The following is a 13851-nucleotide window of genomic DNA, read 5'->3' on the forward strand; positions in this document are numbered from 1 at the left end:
AGTCTACCTGTGCTCCAGTGTGAGTTCTCCTTCAAGAACACAAAGAGAAAGCCAGAGGGACTTCTGCCACAGCTGGGATCTAACAATGCTTCACACGATTTACAATCGTTTTCCTAACAAAGGAAGTGTCTATGCATTTTACATGGAAACCAGCAGAATCAGACTCTCCCTTCCTCCAGGGTGGTTATCGTGTGCAGAGGTCCTGAGAGCTGGCTCTGTGCACTTGCCTCTATGTGCACTTATAAGAATGTGTTTTGAAACATGAATAAATAAAAGCTCTTCCCGGTTCCATGTCTGCATTTTGCCTTTAATATGCCACTTCTCAACTAGATTTTAAGTGCCCTGAGGACAAAAGACAGGATGGTTCAGTGGGTCAAGGTGCTTGTCACCAAACCTGAAATGACCTGAGTTCAATCCCCAGGCTATATATACATGGTGGAAAGAGAAAAACTGTTACAAGTTGTCTCTGATTGCCACATGTATATATACTATGAGATGTGCTCAGGTGTACACACACACACACACACACACACACACGCATGCACGCACGTGCGCACATACACCCATACTAAATTTTTTAAATGTAATTTAAAATTTATTTTATTTATGTAGAGATATGTTGTTCACATATATATATATACACACATATGTTGAGGGAGCTGCGGGCCTCTTCCCACAGCCCGGCTCCTGGCCGCCTGGCTAGCTTATACCCGGAAATAACAACACACAAACTGTATTCATTTAAACACTGCCTGGCCCATTTCTATTAATGTGTGTAGCACCGAGGTGCGCTTACCGGGAAGATTCTAGCCTACGTCCATCCTGGGTCAGAGCTTCATCGAGTCTGCCCGGGAGAGGGGAGCATGGCGTCTGAGTTCACTTCCTCTTCCTCCCAGCATTCTGTTCTGTTGGTCTGTCTCCACCCACCTATGTTCTAACCTATGAGGCCAAGCAGTTTCTTTATTAATTAACCAATGACCTTCCCACATCACACATATATGTATATGTATGTTTATGCATATCATATACATGCTGACTCCACGGAGGCTGAAGAGTATAATGGTTAAAGTAACATGCTGCAGGATCCCCAAGTGGCTACAGTGGGCATCGGGCCATGAGACCACACTGCATGTCTCTTAAGTGGCAGCAGGCAGAAGGCAGCGGTTCCCAAGCAGGGATGGCTCAGTTCCCCAAGTGGCTGCAGAGGACCAAGAGGGGCAGTGAGTCCCAGGCAGAGAGCTGCATGGTGGGTGAGAGACCTCGATGGAGCAGCCAGTCCCATGAGGAGAGACAGATGGATGGGCACACCATGAGACCCTGGAACTTCAATTCCAGGTGTGAACCTCCATCTAGGTAGTAGGGACTGAACCTAGGTCCTCTGCAAGATTAGTAAGTACTCTTAACTACTGAGCATTCTCGTTAACCCCCTAAAACAAAACTTTTCTTAAAAAGAGTATCACATATTTTAAAACATCTCACACCATTGCCACATAATATACATTCACATGTGAAAATTATATGTGCTGTATGTGTTTTGGCTATACTGTTTACACTTTCTCATATAGCTATAAACAGAAAATTCACATCCCTAGACTTGTAGTTACTGTGCCCCCACCCCACCCACTCCCTCTCATGCATTTAGCAGCAACCACGGCATGGATAGCCCATCCTTAGAATGTAACTTCTTAGATTAACTTCCAAAAAGGTAGATTTCTGAGTGGTAATATGAGCATTAATTTTGATTCTCAATTTGCCTGGATTAAGAAACACCTGGGGGATTAGTGAAACACACCCCTGAGTGTGTCTTGATGGCTTCTCGGGAGCCAATTAGATTTCGAAGGCTCTGATTTCACAGATGCATTCATCTGTTATGGAGGTGCTCAAAGGTCGCAGGTGAGGCCTGTTTGGAGGAGGTAGGTAATTGACCTTAGGAAGTCATTGTCCTTAGGAGTTGGAGCTCATCCTGACCTTCTCTGTATCCATACTTGTCTCTGCCTCTTGTCTGCCAAGAAGGGAAAAACAGCCTCTGTCATGTGTTCTTGCTGCCACGATGCTCTGTCAAGAGTGTGAGGCCAAGAATCCACGGACTCACCCCGAAACTGTGAGTCAACTTAAATCTCCCCTCCCTCCAGTTGTTTCTGTTAGGTATTTTGGTCAGCGGGATATAGAAGCAACCACTGCAAGCCCCACAGCATGATGGCAAACACTGAAGGTGGCAGGCATCTTGGACCCATGTCTCAGCCCATGTCTCAGGCTGTTCCCACAGGAAGAAGGTAGGCAGAGTCTTCCCCCTTGTCTCCCAGGACACCTAGCCAGCTCAGGGCACTTCTCCCACACACATGACTCGCTCTTTGAGAGAAATCCAGGGCTAACAAGGAATAAATATTCTTCTAAAAAAGGGAAAACGTTAGATAAGGAGGTGGTATGGGTGCAGGAAGTGGTTATACTAGCCCCTGAGGAAGAACTGGTACATTGAAGAAATCCCAGCTGCTGTGAAGGGCAGCTGGAGGTGGACAGGCCACGAGACTGCCGGACAGAATTGACTGGTTGTGGTCCAAGACTTGTCTTCTGAGGTAAGACACATCTTGCATGTAACTTCGCAATAAATGACCATACAGCAGATTTGATTTTCAATTGTTCATCTTCAGTATAAAACAATATTCTAACCTTGAGAAAAATAGACATATACATATGTAAGCACACACATGCACATGTACAAACACCCACACAGTGAATATTTCAGCAAGGTGACATTTGTTCCCATGAGGCCCCTCCCCAATCCATGCATGACTGATTTTAAACCCTGTCTTGTGCTGGTCCAACACAGGAACCCTAACTTCTGTGAGCTTTCTCCAATCTTCCGGGACTTACATTTGTCCTGCCCCTTTTCTTCAATGTTTCCTGAGCCTTAGGTGGATGGTATAGATGTCTTGGTTAGGGCTTCCCACTCAACTCTCAGCACCCCGAGAAGTCACGAGTCTGCATTAACCACAGCTCATTGCAAAAGGAGGCTTCTCTCGGTCAAGATGGGTGTAGCCTTGGTCTATGTATTTAAACATAAATGTTTAGAAAGCAGTTTAGGGTCACACCTCTTTAACTTAACAACTGTTATGTTTCCCCCTAGCACCTAAGACCTCCTCAGCCATGGCTTTTTTGACTGGGTTTACAGTGCCTCCATTCTGCAGAGCAGCCCTCAAGTCCAAGCAGAGAGTGGTTGGTTATCAGTGGGTGCATCTGGCCTTTGGGTGGGTGCTGTCATTTGTAGATTCATAGCTGGGGAAGATTGCAGAAGTCTTTCCTTTGGCACCTTTGGGCACTAAGAAAACTGTGTCACATACGTGATTAATCAATTCATTGTTGAAAGTGCACTAGCCAGTCATGCGGTAGTACATGGACCTGGAATACCAGCACGGAAGTATATGGGGCAGGAAGATTAAGGCAGATTTCAAGGCCAACCTGAGCTACATAGTAAGATTCTGTCTCGAAATGAAAAATTAAAGCAAAGCACAAAAATGAAAAAGAGATGACTTACTGGCATATAATATCTAATATATTGTCAACATCCCCAGACCTGACCCTTGAAAGAATAAGAAGATGGGAGCTTATGAAATTAAGGGAGCTGACCTTCCTCCCTCAGTCAGCTCTGTTTTGACTCTACTCAATGTTCTACCCATACAAGGGAAGGATAGAAAGTCAAAACTGTTGCTTAAGAAATGCAAAATAGTTAATTCAACCTTCACCGAACTTGAAGCATGTACTATTTTTAGTCTCATTTCCTATGTCAGCCAAACTGGTTTAACCTGTTCACAATCCGTTTGGCCCTAAAGTCAAAACTGCTTTGTTTCTGACAAGCATTTGAATACTCAGATATCTGTCCAAATAATATTCACCCTGAAACAAAAAACAATTTGTCTAAAAATCAGGAGCCCTGAAAATAAATTTAGTAATGGAGAACAATGTCTAGTATTGCACCCACACACACGCGCGCGTGCACACACGCACGCACATGCATTCACGTACATGCACACAGGTAAAGCCGGAGAGATTGGTTAGGAATACTCACAGTTTTCAGAGCACCCAATTTTGGTTTCTAGAATCCAGATGGTGGTTCACAGCTATCCATCCCTAACGCCAGTTTAGGGGATATGATGCCCATTTCTGACCTCCACAGGCACCAGGCTCACACAGGGCACACATACATATTTCTGGCAAAACATTCATAGTCACAAAAAAAAATAAATATAGGGTAAAATGTTAAACACAACAGCAAAAAAGAGGGGGGAGTATTTTCAGGAAATACAGGGCAGAACAAGCCAATGAAACCAAGAACATATGACTACATCAAGCTAGCCATGTGTTAGTAATTGCTAAAGCTGGGTGGAAGACGCAGCCGCGAATCTTTCCAGCCCCTTCCGTAGCTTTCATGTTTGAAATTTTCCATCCTGAAAATAAAATAGAGAAAAATGATCCAAGAGAAAAACACAAAGCCAGTTTGTTTTTGTTGAATGCTGCCTTTAAACAACTAAACAAAAATATGGAAACGTACTTGCAAAACATAAAAAACCCAAATGCATCATGGTACGGCAGCTTCCTGTTAGGCAGTCAGTACAGAATACTAAATTACTTTCAGAAGGGTCACCCATTATCTCTAAAACTTGTGACTTTTAACAAAACAGATAATGGATTAGTTCAGCAAATCTCCTCTGGGAAGAAAAACAGAGCTTTTAATCAAATAGGAGGGAACATTTGGAAAGCATAAAGTTTGTTGGTTTAAGCACATCTACACATGCAAACACATACCCACACAGAAAAACAAAACACAAAATCTATTCCGTGCACAACCCCACCTACTCCAGAGGATGAGACCAGATGTAGGGAAGTGCAAGAGTTATCTGGGCTCCAGAGGGAGCTTAGGGGTAGTTTAGGCAATAGTAATGAGAACACGCTTCAGGAAAAGAAAAAGAAAAATCCTACACATTTGCACACAAATAGGTTCTGAATTCCCCAAATGTATGTGAAACTCGGTGCTCCTATATAACTCTATTAGACATACGGCCTTCATGGGCTCTTGTATAGCAAGGGGTTTGGTCTATGCAGCAAGAGATGCGAGTGGGCCTTTTCTGCCTTTCCTCATTCCATCAGATGAAAACACAGCAAGAAGACAGGAAACCGGAAGAAAGCTTACGGGAAACCAAGTAGCCAGCATGATCATCTCTGGCTTACTGGAGTCACAAACTATGAGCAAATAGATTTTCTCTGTTTGAGCTACTCAGAATATCTGATTTTATTACAAAGCCTAGAGGAGACTAATAGCAATGAATACATTAAAACTCTCCATCCGTCTGTCTGCCTGCAGATGTCATTTCTCTTTGCTGCTGAATAAAAACTGTTGTGTGTAGGTATCACTTCTTCATTATCTGTCCATCTCTTGGAAGACTTCTAGGTAGGTTCATCCCCTTGCTAATTCCATTATGAATAGATCTGCAGTAAGCAGGGGTGTGCAAAGTGACTCTGTGGCAGGGGATGGAGACTTCTGGGTATTTGCCAGGAGAAGACCCTAACATGTAAAGTAGCCCAAGGGAGAGTGGCAGGAAGTGATGAGGAGCAAAGGCTGGGCAAAAGGACACATGAGGCACAGAAGGAGAAGGGTCTGGGGATAAGCCTACAGAAGTATGGGGGTGATGGGAAAGGAAAATGACTAAACCATACCCTATTTCAAAATGCCATAGAGATACGCAGTACTTTGTATAATAATTTCTAAAAACAACATATTTCTGTGGAACCTGACTCATTTAATACGCCTTTCCTCAAGCAAGTCTCTCTCTCTCTCTCTCCCTCTCTCTCTCTTTTTTTTTTTAAAAAAGCCTAATATCATTTCTTTATTGAATCTTTGGGAGTTTCATATCATGCACCCCAATCCTACTTACCTCCCAGTCCTTCCATATCTTCCCCTCCCCCTGCAGTGATCCACCAAATAAAAATTTAAAAAATCAAAACAAAACAAGCAAACAAACAAATAAAAACAAAAAGAAAAACAGCAATAACAAGAAAATGTCCTCACTCCCCCATCTTTCCCTCCTCTCCAACACTTTCTCATAGTTCTTGGTGACACTGGGAGCCGAGGTATGTCACACAGTAAAGGTTGTCACCCTTTTGTTCAATCAGCTTTGCTTCAAGCAAGTATCTTATCGGTTATCAACTCATTTAATTTCTCATGACTATTTTCGGGCTTACAAGCAGGGGTGGGAGGTGGCAAAAAAGAGATAAAGGTAAGAAAACAACTGAGACAGTCCGCAATCTGCACGCCAGGCAAGGGCCTTCTTTACTTCTCAGCTACGGTGCTTGAGTGTATTGGGGTATGGATGCATATTTTACGAAAGTAAAGGCGATCTGAATGGAAGAGGCTTCCTCAGCCTAGCCCCTCTTCTATCTATCAAAGCTGGGGTTGCAGAGGTAGAATGTAGTGATACAAACAGAGAGGTATACCTTGGACTCAGAAAGACTGGTTTATATGGTCTTGAAAAACCCACTTCGATGTTCTATGTAAAACAGATGATAGCATCTACTTGATGAGTACCCTAAGCCTTGAGTTACTATACTCATTTAAACAAGTGTTGTTCTGTAGCGAGGGAGACCTCTGAATGCGCAGGAGCACCTGCTGCCAAGCCTGAGGAACTGCAGTCAGTCCCTGGAACCCACACAGTAGAGGAGAGAACCAACTCCTGAGAGTGGTCCTCTGACCTCCACATATGAGCAGTGTGCACACGCACACACACACACACCAAATAAATGAATGTAAAAAATTGAAGTGTTATCTTGTCATGGCTGAGAGAATGAATTTAATGCAGAGAACTATGGTGTTTGAATAGATCACCAATAAAAATGCAAATCGATGTCTCTAGGAACTACATACCCAAACCGTTCACTCTGCACAGAAACCCATCACGTGATCTGAATTCTGGTTTTTTTTTTTTTCTGTGAGTTAGTTTAATGGGTGAGAAACCACAAGAAGCCTCCGACCCCTTCGTGGACGAATTGTTCCCTCCTGTCTCTAGCACCATTAGTGGCTTTCGATTGGGGCTGCTGTTCTGAGCTCTCAGCCAGGCTCCTTTCTTTCACACGCAGCTCCTCTTCCAGTAGCCAGGGCTTCTAGACACTTCCATATCATTCCTGACATCTGGAGTAAGTAGTGGCTGTTGTTCCTTTTGCGAACTACAGCTCCCAACATTCCCCTGGACTACGGATATCAGGCGCGCAGGCGCAGGACACCTCTCGCAGATGCCCTTAAAAGGCGGGGGTCGCCACGAGCCCCCCCTCCTCTCTTCTTCCCCCCTCCTCTCGTCTCTGCACACCTGTACCTTACCTGTCGTTACCCCTCCCCCATTAAAGTGCACCCACGTGGGACCGCTGCGTGTCTGTGTCTCCTTTCCTTGCGTGACGTCTCTACTCTCTAACCCTGCAGACAAGAAAGGCAGCAATAAGAACAACAGTGGCTTCAAGTTTTTCAAAACTTTAAGTATTTTCAGTTAAATAATATTTCCTTTTGATAGATCTCATTTTCATTACTATAAGTTTCCAATAATATAATTTTATTAGTATAGTTCATCCTTATTTTTAAAAAAAAAAGTGAAATGCAAAGCAGAGGAGGTGGTACATGTCTGGAATTTCACTCCCTGGGAGACAGGAGCATGTGTTTCCAGTCAGCCACAGCTGTAGAGTGAGACCCTGTCTCAAACAAATGAACTGACAGGAACCAAAACAGTAACAACAAATCAGCTGTGCTAGGAAAGAAATACTGATTCCATTCTCAAGGCTGTTGAAGAGTGTGAACAAGCTAAGAAGTTGCTGCTTCCTGTGAAGTATAAAAATCACATGGATGGGGTGGGGATGGGATGGGGATGGGATGGGGGTGGGGATGGGATTGGGTAGGGTAGGCATGGGGTAGGGATGGGGTGAGCATGGGGATGGGGTGGGGGTTGGGGTGGGAGTGGGGATCAGTTAGTAAGGATTTGTCTTGCAAGTAGGAGGCCTCTGTTCAATGCCCAGAACCCATATAAAGGCCCTCTGACTTCCGCACATGTACCCACACATATATATCACGCACAAACATATATAGTAATAATAATACACCTTAATCTTTTAAAAGTCAGGCATGTTAGTCGACTTCTTTCAGACATCCTAGCCTACCCAGCAAGTTCTAGGCCAGTGAGAGACCTTGTCTCAAGAAAGAAACAAAATAACAAACACACAACAATAAAACCAAGTTGGATTAAAACAGGAATGATGGGTAAGGTTGTTTGGATATTTAAAAAGAAAAACATTTTATTTACTTTTAAGATTTTCATAAATTTGTACTGTTTTACATAATTCCCCCTCCAACTTCTTCCATGTGTTTTGTCCCACGCCCTCCTCAAATGATCTCTTCTTTTTAAATTATTGCTACACACACACACACACACACACACCACACACACACACACACACACACCACACACACACACACCACACACACACACTTTGCATACGTAAGTCCATGTATGTTAAATGCACTTGGCGTTGTTCATCTGTACATGTGTTTAGGGCTGACTGATTGAGACTGGGTAACCTATTGAGGCCTCATCCCTGGAGCAGATGATTCTCCCTCCCTCAGTAGTCATCACTAATTACCTATGGTCTTCATCTAGGGGCGGGGCCTTGAGCGATTTCTCCCACCCACACGGGAAGTCAGTTGGTGTCATTGTTCTGGTCTTGTTGGAAACTTCATGAGCGGAAACTCATGTGAGAGAAGTGGAAACTTCTCTGTCATACGTAGAAGCCACTGTCTTGAGACAGATGTGCTGGCCCTCTGGTTGTTCTAATCCACCTTCAGCAACGCCCCTGGTCCTCAGCTGAGGTTGGGCACCCCACAGTCAGTGGTTCTCTGCATTTTGATCAGTGTGTCTTTCTGCAATGGCCTGTCTACTACATAGAGAAGTTTCTTTAACTAGGGGTAAGGGCTACATTTTCTGACAAAGGCTACAAGAAAAAAAGCAAACAAACTGAAGAACTAGCTCATTTTCAAATGCTGTATTTTAAGAACTGCTTTGAATAACAGAAAACTTCTGACCAATATAAATGAGACTTCGCATCATAAGATACTGTTGTTTTTCTTGTCTTCTTCATGGTGCTGAGACTTGAACCTAGGACCCTGCAATAGCTATGCCCTGAGACCTCTACCATTGAGCTACATTTATTGGCCCAAGATACTACTTCACTTCTCCCAATTGTCACCTGAATTAACAAAATAACTATATATAATAAAATAATTATATTTACTAAGTATCTTCTCAATTATGCCCTTTATATGACTTTTTAATTTTTTCTTTATTTTGTGTATATCTATACTTGTTACATAGACAAAATAGATTTCCAAGAATCTCCCTTAACCAGTAAGGTACTTAATGGGGTAATAAAAAGGATGTGACTTGCCAGTAACAGGGACATAAAAGCTAGTTAAAATGAACACGTTGACACCGGAGTCCAGAGGATAAAATCCTCAGGGCTTTAATCTTTAAAGTTTCTCCACTGGAAGATTTAGAGAAAAAATACAACAGACAATAGAATCTGTCAATTCCCTCGAAAACATTCAAATAAAACAAAAAGTCCCGAAGGAAATGCCGACTGCACCGAGATTTATGCTCGGGCAGAGAGACAGTTGTTCTCAACCCCTTTCTGGTGAACAAAGACTCCTAAAATCTCGGAATGCAGCTGCGATTATCTCTGAGGTGTTGGGACCATCGACAGTGCAGCCCCTTCTGAGCCCCACTGCCCGACTTGCGTGCTGTTTTCAGCATCGCAGCCAGCCATTTGTTGCCAGGGAACAGCAATACCGGTTTCAATAGCAAAGATAGTGAAGTAGCCCCCCTGGGGTTTAGTGTTTCCCTCTGGGAAGAGCAGTTACCACAACAAGTAGGTTGTCCCTTTATGCACTAACTCCTTTGCTGGATCCTGCTGTCCCCAAGATTTTCCTCTGATCGTTGAGCCCCCATCCCCCAAGTCTGTGTACGATTTGGCAGCTGAATTGATCTTGTAAGAGAAAGAGGTTAACTTGGTGACATTCTGTGAGCCGCACATCCATTCAGAGGATGAGAACGGAACCTAAGTTTTGACAGCTTGAGGTTTTCTTCCCAGCAGAATGAGGCTGCATCATTTGAGCTGAACAAAGTGTTTCTGTATTAAAAATACAAAGTGAGCTGTATTTAAAATAGAAAAACGCCAAAACCCAGTGATCCTGTGTCTCTTTGCAATGTAATAAGTTATGTTTTTATAGACTAAAGACTGAAAATAATTGGTAGGATCAACAGTTCTTTCTTAAGAAAGAAGGGGGGCTGTTCCTTCTGAAGTAGGGTGGGGGGACTACTAAATGGCAGCTGTTTGTATGTACGTCTTACCAAACTGCTGAACTAACAAATTCTAAAAGTCACATACAGAATAAATAATGGAGGTGAGCTAACAGAAGATGTTTATGTGCAATAAATAACAGGGATGTCAAAGTATGTCGGTCCTATGATTGTAGCATAATAATGTGATCATAATCCTTTTTATCAAACAATATGTAACGTTGTATGTCTAACAGAATATACATTCCACTGAATAAAAACAATCTTGAGGATACTTAGACTTGAGGATAACTTTCAAGGTTAAATTATTAAACCGAGATCAAATTATTAAACTACAGAAATATGAAATATAAAAATTTATGAGTTGTAATAATTGCCTCCAATTAGTCTTCTCTATTGTGGGGGAGGATTACAACCTTTTAAAAGCTGAGTCTGAAAAGAACAATTTCCTCCTCTTCCTCCTCCTGTTTCTCTTCTTTCCTTTGTTGAAACAGGTTCTCACCCTGTAGCTCAAGCTCCCCTTAAACTCATGGAAATTCTCCTGCCTGTCTCCCGAGTGCTGGGATTACAGGCACTAGCCATTTTTTCACGCTTAGAGACACATATTTTTGAAGCACTCAGAGGCATGGAGCAACAAGGCCATACTATCTAATACAGTAGCCAATACAACATTTAAGTGAACTTAAAATTTCAGATCATTAATTGTGTGTTGAAATAAGAGTGGCAGGCTGCGTCCCCGGCACCCGGCCGCCCCCACGGCTAGCTTTACCCGAAATAATTTAACGGAAACTGTATTCTTTTAAACACCGCTTGGCCCATTATATCTAGCCTCTTCTAGGCTAGCTCTCGCACCTGGACTAGCCCATTTCTAATAATCTGCTGTAGCCCACGAGCTGGCTTACCAGGAATGATCTTAACCTGCGTTTGCCTGGAGTGGGAGAATCATGGAGACTCCTTGACTCAGTTTCTTTCTCCCAGCATTCTGTTCTGTTTACTCCGCCTACCTATGTTTTAACCTATGAGGGCCAGCCAAGCAGTTTCTTTATTACTTAACCAATGAAATCAACAGATTGATATATGACACTCCCACATCAATTGTGTGGCCCATACATATGTGAGGTGCTCAGCTGTCATAGTGACTAGCCCTCGCCATATTGGATAATGCAGATACAGAACACTTCCATGATCTCAAAGGCAGTTGTTTGGCATGGCTGCTCTAAGGACAAACCTATTTTTTAAAAAATAAAATAGACAGAAATTGTGTGTGTGTGTGTGGGGGGGGGGGGGGACAATGAAGGGAGGCATGGCTAGCTCTCATTGTGGACCTAGGCCTCACCACTTCCCACTTTCAGATTTGGGGAGAGGTTTCATCGTCCAAATTATCAGTCTACCGAATGTTTATGCATTCTTTCAGCAAACGCCATCAACGAACCTTCTGTCAGCCAGGCATGGTTGTGCACACTTTTAACCCCAGCACTTGGGAGGCAGAGACAGGCAGATCTCTGAGTTTGAGGCTAGCCTATCTCGGTTTCCCAAGTGCTGGGATTACAGGCATTAGCCTGTAATCTACAAACTGAGTTCTGGGAGAGTCAGGGCTACACCATCCAATCTGCTACATGACAGGGCATGACTTTCTAAAGCCATTACCATGCAAGTTCTAACACACAGTGATACTGAGAAAGGATAAAACAAACAAACACTAGTTAAAGCCTGTCTAATGCAGAGAAGACAAGGATGCTTCAGTAGCACAACTAGAAAGGGAGGATGCACGTTTTAAGGGAAATGATATACAATCTGTAATAATTTTACAATAAAATGATTTTAACTTCAGTTAAAACATTGCATTTATTTTCCTACTACTGCCAGACAAAAGCACTCTCTTTTTTATAGGCTTTATTTCTGTGTGTGTGTCTGTGTTTACAGATAAGTACATGAGGACTTGCACCCCAGCAGGCCAGAATAGGGTGTGTAATAGCCTGGAGCCGGAGTGCAGGTGGCCATTACCCTGACCTGGGTGCAGGAATCCCAACTCTTAATAGCTGAGCCATCTCTTCAGCCCCAAAAGGACTTTTAATTTTTTTTTAAAAAAGTAATCAAACCCATTTACACATAAACTTCTACACTCTAAGTAATTGATAATATGTACACAAACATGGGTAAAGACTTAGAAACAAAGTCTGTACTCTTTTTGTTGTTGTTATTGTTGTTTTGTTTTGGTTTTTTGATTTTCAAGACAGGGTTTCTCTGTGTAGACCAGGCTGTCCTGGAACTCACAGAAATCTGCCTGCCCCTGCCTCCCTAGTGCTGGATTGAAGGTGTTTGCCACCATACCCGGCTTCCACTTAATTTTTTTAAGGCAGGGCATCTCACTGAATACAGAAGTCACGGACTGGGCGAGGTTGCCTGGCCAGTGAGCAGTCAGCCTGCCTCTAACTCTCTGGCACTGAAGGTGCGAACGTGCACCTCTGCACCCAGCTTTTCGCATGGCTGGACTCAGGTCTTCACAATTGCAAGGAAAGCACTACTGACTGGGCCTCTCCCCAGACCCAGAAGTCTGGGTGTCCTGACCAGTGCTCTAATAAAGAGTTCATCTCGTTCCTAGGCCATTGACTAATCTGGTGAATTCCCAAATTCAACAGCAAAGAATCATAAAATCTCTGTCTGGCTTTAAGAACAGAGAGAACAATTTAACAAAGAAAAGAAGTAGAAATCAATCATATAAACCTGGCAAGAAGCCAAGAAGACAGGTGCAATAAGAAAAAAAGAAATAAAAACCGTAGCTCCTTTGTGAGCAAGAGAATGAGAAATAAAGATAACTGTAATTTCTGGCACTTTTCTCCCTTATTCAAAATAGAGATCTGACCCTTCAAACCCTCTCTGGAAATTAGCACTCTCTCATACATAAATATATTTCTGATTTTCTTGATTAAATTGCTGTCATCTGTAAGATACTTATTAATAGCTCTCCCCATTGCTCTTTTTTTAAGCAAATAAATTCATGTCCTTCCCTCATCTCTCTGTAAAGATCAGTAGAAACTTACCCATAGGATTTTCTTCTTTTACCATTGTGATATGTGTGTAACACGTACATATATGTATAAACAATTTTGCACCCGTAGGGGCATGCATGCAAACTGTGCATGCATGTGGAGGCCTGAGATTGACACCAGGGAATCATTGTTCCATTTTCCTTATTTATTGAGGCAGGGTCTCCCAATCACAGCCCAAGGTCACGGATGAATATGACTAGTCTCACTAGCCAGCTGGCTCTAGGAATCCCGGAACTGCATGTGGGTCAGCACACCCACCCCACTTTTCTGTGGGTTTCTGGGGAGCTAAACTTCAGTCTTCACACTTGGGTGGCAAGTGCTTTAGCCGTGGAGCCATTCCCAACTCCAGAATTATTTACATTATAATTGGCACTGTAGGATTTTTATCTATGCTAGCTATTAATTTTTATCATTTTTTTCTA

General features: G+C 42.9%; 1 long non-coding RNA gene across 1 annotated transcript; it reads right to left on the reverse strand.

The window, feature by feature from the left end:
- Nucleotides 1–1639: 1639 nt before the first annotated feature.
- On the reverse strand, nucleotides 1640–7448 carry LOC121432750. The gene is made up of 4 exons (XR_005972215.1): nucleotides 7399–7448; nucleotides 4064–4205; nucleotides 2872–3043; nucleotides 1640–2667 (listed from the first exon to the last, which is right to left on the reverse strand). It is a non-coding gene; the product is annotated as an uncharacterized LOC121432750 (long non-coding RNA).
- Nucleotides 7449–13851: the final 6403 nt, after the last annotated feature.

Source organism: Microtus oregoni, unplaced genomic scaffold, assembly GCF_018167655.1.
Source record: "Microtus oregoni isolate MIOR12 unplaced genomic scaffold, Mior012 000035F_ref0000213, whole genome shotgun sequence".
Lineage (NCBI taxonomy): Eukaryota > Metazoa > Chordata > Mammalia > Rodentia > Cricetidae > Microtus > Microtus oregoni.